This window comes from Trichosurus vulpecula, chromosome 1 (assembly GCF_011100635.1).
Source record: "Trichosurus vulpecula isolate mTriVul1 chromosome 1, mTriVul1.pri, whole genome shotgun sequence".
Lineage (NCBI taxonomy): Eukaryota > Metazoa > Chordata > Mammalia > Diprotodontia > Phalangeridae > Trichosurus > Trichosurus vulpecula.
The window spans coordinates 463,234,195-463,243,167 of NC_050573.1; the positions used below are offsets into that span (position 1 = coordinate 463,234,195).

Consider the following 8,973-nt stretch of genomic DNA (forward strand, 5'->3'; position numbering starts at 1 on the left):
TGCACACTGAATCAAATGGCAAAGATACAGACTGTTTTGATGCCTCCACTCTAGCCCACCTCCCTAAAAATTCACTTAATGTTTATGTTCAGAAATAAGTAAATTAATTGATTGATGAAACTAGGAGGGGCATTACAGATTATCTAATTTGGGGGTTTCCAACATTTTGAACTAGACATATTTTCCCCAATGGCTCCAACTAGCTAGCTCTCTTTTCTTCCTATTCAATTTTGCATTCAAGTCATTGTCCAACTCCAATATCTACCCAAGATAGGTATAATAATTTACTCACTTAATGAAAATCCATTCATTTGTAGCATTTTTCATTCATTTCCTTTTTACATATGGAAAAAATATTAGGCCAGTCTCTGTTGAGTAATTATGGATTTCATTAAAGAGAATTTGTAATGATGGGGATTGTTGTGATGAGTGAAATATATCATAAACAACAGCATCAGGAGGATTTTGCTCTCCTTAGGAATCTCTCTTCTATTTGGACCTTGTGTAAGATCTTTTCCATGACAGTGAAAAATATGCCAGGCAAGCATACATCTTGTTTCTTGTCCCCCTTGACAATGATCGTAAGTTCATTGAGTTATTTGCATGACTATATTTATCAAGTTATCTTGTATAAGTGTTACATTAATGAAAACAGAAAGATTTTTCCCACCCATTAATAGGCCTATGTGACCTGCTTGAGTCATATGAGTCTGAGTCACACGGAACTTGTGCTGGGTGGAGCTTGCCAAAGGGGTGGAGCAGGAAGTTGGAATAATTCAGAGCTGGAAGAGAGAAGGAGGGAGTTGGAGAGGGAGGAGGCAGAGAGAGCGGAGCAGCTGCCGAATGAATGAGAGAGGGAGTGATTTTGCTTAAGACAGTTTGTTTGTGTGGAAAAGCCCAATGGAGGGAAGGCTTGGGGATGTCAGTGCCCCCTGCATTGATAGTATGTATGGACTTCTTGGTTATTATGATGGATTCCTTTGTTGCTATGATGGATTTGGCTTTCTGGTGTTGGAATAAATGTTTTGCTTTCATCTTTCATGGAGAGAGTCTTTTATATTTCGCGATTCAGAAATACACTGGCATATTCATAGCAGCCACTGTGGGTATCACATTGGCACTACAATAAGTGACTCTTGATTGGAAAAGTCTTTAAAAGTATGATTTGATCTACCTCATCAAATGCATTTCTGTAATCAACAAACAATGACCGTGATAGCATCTTATGTTCTCATGAGAGTTCTATTATTTTTGTGACTTTTATAGTTTGTATGGTATTAACATTCTTCTGTAGAAATTCATCAGTAAAGGCCTTCCTATTTTTGTCTCATTTTTCATCAGATAGGTTGTGCCATATATAACCATTATTATAAAACTTTAATAAAGATGAAAAAATAAACAAATGATAATGTAGCTAATCAAGCTTTCTGGATTGCCTTTATGGGATAATCATCTTTTCCCTTTCTTTTGGTACTTTTAATTCTCTAAGATGTGATGTAAGATGATCCTCTATGTTCTCAAGATTTTTTTTTGCTTCTGGCATGGATGCTTTGGTGTGTACTTGATCTTGTCAAGTCACTCTTTCCAGCCTGATCTTCATAAGAGCCATTTCAGCTTAATCACATCCAGGGGTATGCTGCAGCCAATTCAGCTTCACTCATGAAAATCAATTGTTAAATTTTCAGTCTAAGCACTCATACTTCAGAAATCAGCAGATATTAAATCAGGGCTTGATTTGTGTTATTGTTGTTGTTGACTATCTATACTTAACGTGGTGGGGAAAATTATGGTAATGCAAATTAAACTTCTTTGCCATTTGTCCTTTTTGGGGGGAGAGAGATTGTTTTTAGATATTTACCAACACACCAATGATCATGTCTTATAGTGAGATTGTGTACTTTCAAAATATGGTGATTCCACTGCCACTGATGATGAAAATAAGTCATAATATTAAATAGTAACAGATGTGCTCCATTTTCCATCTTATCGTTGTCTTCATGCCATCTTCATCTATGAAGTTTCTGGAGTTGATATGGCTCATTTGCTTCTTACGCAGAATTTTCTATCAAGTTGTTTTCACTTTGACTGCTCTTCACTGTTTTATGATGCAATACAACTCATGATCTTCCATAATCTTTCTCCATAGTATTTTAACGTGACATTGACATTGGTTGAATGCCTTGCCACTTGGGAAAGGGATTAAGCATTTTGTTGGTTATTTCTAGGATCTTTTAGTCAAGGTGAATGTTTTGCATGAGTTGAGCTTCTACAGAAAATGGTAACACTTGACATCAGTATTTTTGCCTTTTTTGCCATTTACCATTTTTTTAAGTCACTGACAACTCAGGTCAAGTTAACATTTTGGAAAGGGTTTTCATTGTTTATATCTCATCTCTATTCTATTTTTCTAATTTTTTTTTGTCAGTGTTCATGTTTTCTTTATCAGTGGTCTGATTTCACACCAACAAGTGATTGGGATATGATTCCCAAATCAGTAAATCAGTTATTTCATGGTCATTTTCATTTTTTGGGATGTTACTCTGTCATTGTCATGCCTAGGTTTTTCTGACTATATTCAGATCTAAAATATCTTTGGGTATAGGTAGGTATGAGGCATTAGAGTGGTCCAAGACCCTTTGGCATCTTTTGTTTCTTGAACAAGAGCAAAGTTTTGAATGTATTTTTTTTATAGTCCTCCCCCATGCCTACTTTTGCTTTGAAGTTAACCATTCTCAAAGCATGTTTTGACCTCTTTTGCAGGGTAATTTTAAAGTATTCACAGAAGTCCTTTACTTCTTTTTTCTTTGCAAAAGAAGGTATATAAGGCACAATAATCCTCATAGTACCATTTTTGTTTATGCTTATCATAAACACAGCAAGGTGAGATGACAAATTATCCCATGACACAATATGCATTGCTGTTTATGGATCTGTGATTAAAACACTCTTGTAATAGCTGCATTTGCCTGTCCAAACAGGACTTGTGAACCATCCTCTCATTAGGCTACAATTTCCTTTTATCTTTTAATTTTGTTTATCATAAGCATATCAATAATGATGCAGTAAGTTTTTCCATTAAATTTCAATGTGTCAATCATACAAAGCTCTCATAATTAATCTATAATTAGGATGTTTTCTCATTTTCTAAAAAACAAGTGACTCTTATCACACTCTCTCCCCTTTTCCACCATATTATCACTGTCATTAGTTGCTACTCAGAGCTAAGGATATTCTATTTTTTGTTTGTTTGTTTCAAGAATTTATCACCTTGTGGCCAACCATTTGGTGAAAAGCATTTCCAAAATTTTCTACGTTGTTCCTTAAACAGCTGACTAGATCTATTCACATAAGCTTGAAAATTTTTAATATAACTCATTCATCAGAGATGCATAGCTTATACTTGTAACACCATACAATATAACTGGCAAGAAAACAGTATATTGTGGCAGTGAGTACAGGTAGAATCATAGAATTCAGAATCATCATGAGTTCTTCATTTTAAAGATGTGGAAACTGAGGTTCAGATATAGTAAATTATTTGTTCAATGTCACTCAGCTTATTAGTGGCAAAGGTAGTATAAAACCTAGGTTTCCTAATTCTTACTTCTCTGTGTGTTCTCCTTTTTCTATCCTCTGTGTGACAAGGACACACCCTATTTGGCTTACTAGCCGTTGTAATATTTATTCAAGGACATGGTTGCTGGCCAATGCATTTCACATTAGCACTTTGCTTGGGGGGTTTCAAAAAGTTGAAATGTCCTTTAAATGAAACTAATCATCTCCTCTCTTTCTCCCCCCAAAGAAAGAAAATGATTTCACTGTAATAAAGAAGAACTCTAACTACCTGACCAACTTTTTTTTGGCTGGCCCTACATTGAACTGGGATATATGCCAGGGCAGCTGGGGCAAGATGGCACTTCAGGGACCTGAAAAATGTATAACTGTGAGGGCTTGGATACTGAGTAACGAATTTGTTCACTACTTTATCTATTTTATAACAGTAAATTTTCAAACACTCTACTTATAACTAGGCATGGTGATACTAATATATTTGTGTATGTTAGAATTTGGTGAGTGAAAGCACAAGGAGGAAAAAAACATTATTCTGAACCAATATACAACTGTTGAGGTTAACATTTTAACTATAATTCACACTTTCGTAGCTGTATTTAAAAATGTGCCAGGTAAATTTGCCTGAAGGCCTAAAATGCCAGATGGACAAAAGAGACAGGATTATTGGAGGTAAGTCAGGTCCACCTGCATATTTGGTTCAACAATTTACAAATCAAAACATGCTAATCAAACTTTATTATAATAGAGACCGAATTTCAATGATGAATGTTTATATTTTTCAGCTTTAAAGAAAATTGACTTTATTGTTGAATTTATAAATAGAATTTACTATCATTTAATTTGGATGAAACGTAACTTGAATGAAATGATCAATCCTCTCTAATGAATAATTATGATTTACAAGTGTTCTTGAAAAATCTCTGTCATAAATTCCTTATCTTTTTCATCACAATTCAATCATTAAACAATCATTAAATGCCTAATATGTGATGAGCACTGTGCAAAGCAATGGGCATACAAACAAAATCTATATACATATATATGCATGAATATATGTGTGGATATACATGTATATACACACATGTATCTATCTTTGCCCTAAGGAGCATTAAATTGGGAAGAAAATAGCACCATGTACTCAAATAATTCTCTTTATTTCTGTGTACATATATATATATATATATATATATATGTTTCTAGATATATGTTTATATATTATATACCATATATGCATATGTGTATATTTTATATATATACACAAATACATATACTTATAAAATATAAGCATATGCAAAATATGTATATGAAAATTGAGGGCTTTTCAGGAGATATAAGCAAATGCAGACATCAAGAAAGCCCTCATGTCGTAGTGGGATCTTGAGCTGAGCTTTGAGGGAAATTATTAGTTCTGAGTGGAGATGAGCAAAGTGTATTCACCCTTTCAGTAGCTCAATTTCCCTTCTTTAGAGTCATTTGATTTCTTCAGTATGAATATTTTACCCAGATATACTTCAAGAATTTAAAGGAGGAATTTCTTTGCAGGTAGAGGGGAATGATATTGCCTCATTCATCAAATTTTGCAAGCACTAATTGTATTCTTGCTTCTGGTTCTCTCTTTAATTTTGAGAGCAAGGGAAAGGAGACAAAAACAAAAATAAGCCAACAAAAATGCTCTACCCTATCCTAGCCAGTCCTACAGAATTGCTTGACTTCTGTCCTCTCTGTGTCCCTGGCTGTATGATGATGTCAATGCTGCTCCTTCTTCACTATTGGGGATCAGCATTAGGGAGAGCAGTAGGGGCACTGGGAGTTTGTAGAGCAAGGAAGCACTGACAGACCTTGGCTCTTGCTAGTGTTTCAACATCTGCTTCTCCTTGCATTGAGGCTTGTCTCTAAATGGGATTATTTGGCTGAGGTTCACATTCACCACACCAACAGAGGAGCTGCTTCATCTGAGTTGAGAAGGGATTTCTTGGTCCTGCACAAGACAAGTGGCCTTATTATCCACTGATCTTCACTCTTCAGAGATCTGGACTCTGAGGGAATAGGAGAGAATATAGAAAAATATAGAAAATATAGAAAAATATAGAAAATATAGAAAAATCTTAAAATGGGGTAGGGACATGGAGGGATTAGAGTATTATTTAGCCGAGTGGACCCTAAAATGAGGTTTTTGGCATGATGATGAAGGGGTTTGAGATTGACCAAACAGAAGACAGGACGATAGATCTCATTTTATCCTCCCAGAGATTGTCAATATTAGGTTCGTCTTCAAAATAAGTATAAACTATGCTTCACCCCTTATAACTCAGTATTCCCCACTTCCTTTCACTGGCACCCTGGAGCTGTATCTGTGTGGGCTTCTCAGGGTGGCTGTAACATATCCTAGACCTCCCTCCTACAACAGTTCTTCTAGATGAGCAATATATGAGGGTGTTTTTTTTTAATAAGAGGCATCACAAAATGCACTGCAAATCTTACAGAAAAGCAAAGGTTCAGCCACCATGGAAATGTCCTTTTAGTCAGAAGCTGCATTGAATCTTCCTCAGTAGGAGTATGCTAGTGATAAAAACAAAAGCTGTTCCAAAAGAAGAAGGAACTAAAAACATTTTTTGATATTGCAAAGATATTGAAAATGAGTTAAATGCAATAAAGCAAAAAAAAAATCAGGTCAGTGGCAAGGTAGAACCATATCTCTTGCAAAACAGAACTAGATGGGAAAAATGAGAAGCAGACCATCCAGTCTTGTATTCCATCCTTTTGCAACCTCATTTTCCAAACTTGACTACTGCATTTCATGTCCTTCACCTCAATTCCCACCTTTAGCCCTCTTTGAGGAGGGCTTATTGATAAAGCTGAGGGAAAGAAGAGTTTGTAGAGAAAACTGAGAAATTAAAGAGCTCATCAGAGTATTTTTCAACTGATAGAAGTGCTGAAATTGAAATCACCCAGGAAAGAAGTATGCTGCCATTTTCTCTCATTTTGCCCCAACTCTGACCCAGTTGTTCATCCTTCATTTTTGCAGAGGACCAATGACATCAAGTTGTGATGTCTTGACTTATATGTGAATTGGATTAAAGTGAGGCAGAGTTGCATAAAGTTGTCAGTCTCATTCTCTCTTCCTGAGTCATCAAAGTCCAGTGGCAAGACAAAAGTCAAGACGACTGATGATGGCCTAGGATACGCTTGACAATCTTGGAGTCTTTGATGCCTGAGCAAGCTCTCCATAGTGCCTCCTTCATGGGTGTTGCAACCAATTGTTCTCACCCACCCATTCAACCAAAGAAAGTCTTCACATGCTGGGGGATAGACATCACACAAATTTACTCACAGATTTGAGGCCTCTCTGTTACCCTCAACCTGGTTTAGACTATCTGCCAAGACAGTTTTACTGGGATGTAGACTCTGCTTATGCTACAGCTTCTTGGAACCCCAGGTGAAGGTGGACACCAAAGGTGGACAGGCAGTCCTGAAAAGCACCAGTTCTCCCTGAACCCCACACCAGGACTTAATATCTCTGACAATCCTTCCAATAGTATTGGCTTCCTGGGGATCCTATTTTTTTTTGACTCATGGTTCTACTTTTCCTCTTTCAAAATAAAGTACCTATAATATCCCTTTCATAAAAAGTCTCATTGTCTCTGCTCAATCTTAAATTGCTTTTTTAATAGGGAAAAGATTGAGTTTGTATTCTTGTTTTTAGAACCAGGCCTATGGCTATCTTTGGTTTTCATTCTAACCTTGCTGATTATCCTGATAGAATCAGGCTAAACTTTATTATTTATATGGAACCCCAATAAAATTATCCCTTAATTTCCCACTGGTTGCTTGATTGTGTTTTCTAATAAAGAAGTCTTGATATTAAGAAAGGTAAGACAGCTTTGTTCAAGTTTCCCAGTCTCACTGAATATTCCCTATTGAGAATTTCTGTTCTTTTATACCTCATAAATCATGCAATAACTATCCTTTTGTCATGTTAACTAAAAAGTTATAGATACATAACTAAATGGCATGTGATTTATTGTTCAGGAAGGTAATCTCTGATGGTAAATATCCTTTAATGTGTGCTTCCACAGTACCAAGTATCCTTCATGAGTGATTTCTGCAAGTTTCTTGGCACTAATATCCAGCCAAACATGCTTGAATTCATCCAATAAGAATAGAGGTGGGGAAAAGAAATAGATATGTCTCATTTCTCTCTTCCTTATGTCTATCAAGAATGTTCTTCCTGGGGCAGCTAGGTGGTGCAGCGGGTAGAGCACCAGCCCTAGAGTCAGGAGAACCTGAGTTGAAATCTGGCCTCAGACACTTGACACACTTAGTAACTGTGTGACCTTGGGCAAGTCACTTAACCCCAACTGCTCTGCCTTCTCCCCTGCAAAAAAAAAAAAAAAGATTGTTCTTCCTAATGTCCCATTGATGTTTTAATTCCTGTGTCTATCAAGAAAATTAGAAATGCTATTCAGTTACTGATTGATTCTGTGCAATTCACTCAAACAAGTATTTCAAATGAAGTACTCTTATGCTTTCTTTTGGTAAAGATATTCATGGATTAGAGATGATATTTATCTACTAGCGTATATTAAAGACTAGCAGGACAGCAGCCTCCCAACATGGTGCAGTCGGTGAACATCACGGAGCTGGAGCTGCTCAAGAACCAGCTGGACCAGGAGGTGGAGTTTCTCTCTTCATCCATCACGCAGCTCAAGGTTGTACAGACCAAATATGTGGAGGCCAAGGAGTGTCTGAATGTGCTTAACAAGGGCAACGAGGGGAAAGAATTACTTGTCCCATTGACCAGTTCTATGTATGTACCTGGGAAGTTACATGATGTGGAACATGTTCTCATTGACGTAGGAACTGGCTACTATGTAGAGAAGTCAGCAGATGATGCTAAAGACATCTTCAAGAGGAAGATTGACTTCCTCACTAAGCAGATGGAAAAAAATTCAGACCACCCTGCAGGAGAAGCATGCCATGAAGCAGGCTATCATGGAGATGATGAACCAGAAGATTCAGCAGCTCACCATGCTGGGGGCATCCCAGGCTGCAGCGGCCAAAGCCTGAGGAGGGTTGAGGGAGGGGTGTCGGGGGGAGGGGGGGACTGAGAGCACGAGTATAGAGCCAATAAAAGTGCCCGCTGGGCCCAGCCGAAAAAAAAAAAAAAAGACTAGCAGGACAAATGGTCTATGGCCTTCCTTCACGGATGACAAAAAAAAAATTATACACATAGAGTTATCAGCCATATTTGTTTAGCAGTATCTGTACATAGTAGTTTCTGACTACTGGGCTTTTGAGGGAGACAGCTATTGTATAGTAGGGAGAAAGATTCAGAATACCTCAGTTTAAGCTTAAGCTCTTTAGCCTGTACCTAAGACTTCTTTGCCTCATCTCTAAAAT

The 8,973-nt window shown here is 37.0% G+C and overlaps 1 pseudogene; it reads left to right on the top strand.

Moving 5' to 3' along the window:
* Positions 1-8,186: 8,186 nt before the first annotated feature.
* On the top strand, positions 8,187-8,640 carry LOC118834862 (annotated as a pseudogene).
* Positions 8,641-8,973: the final 333 nt, after the last annotated feature.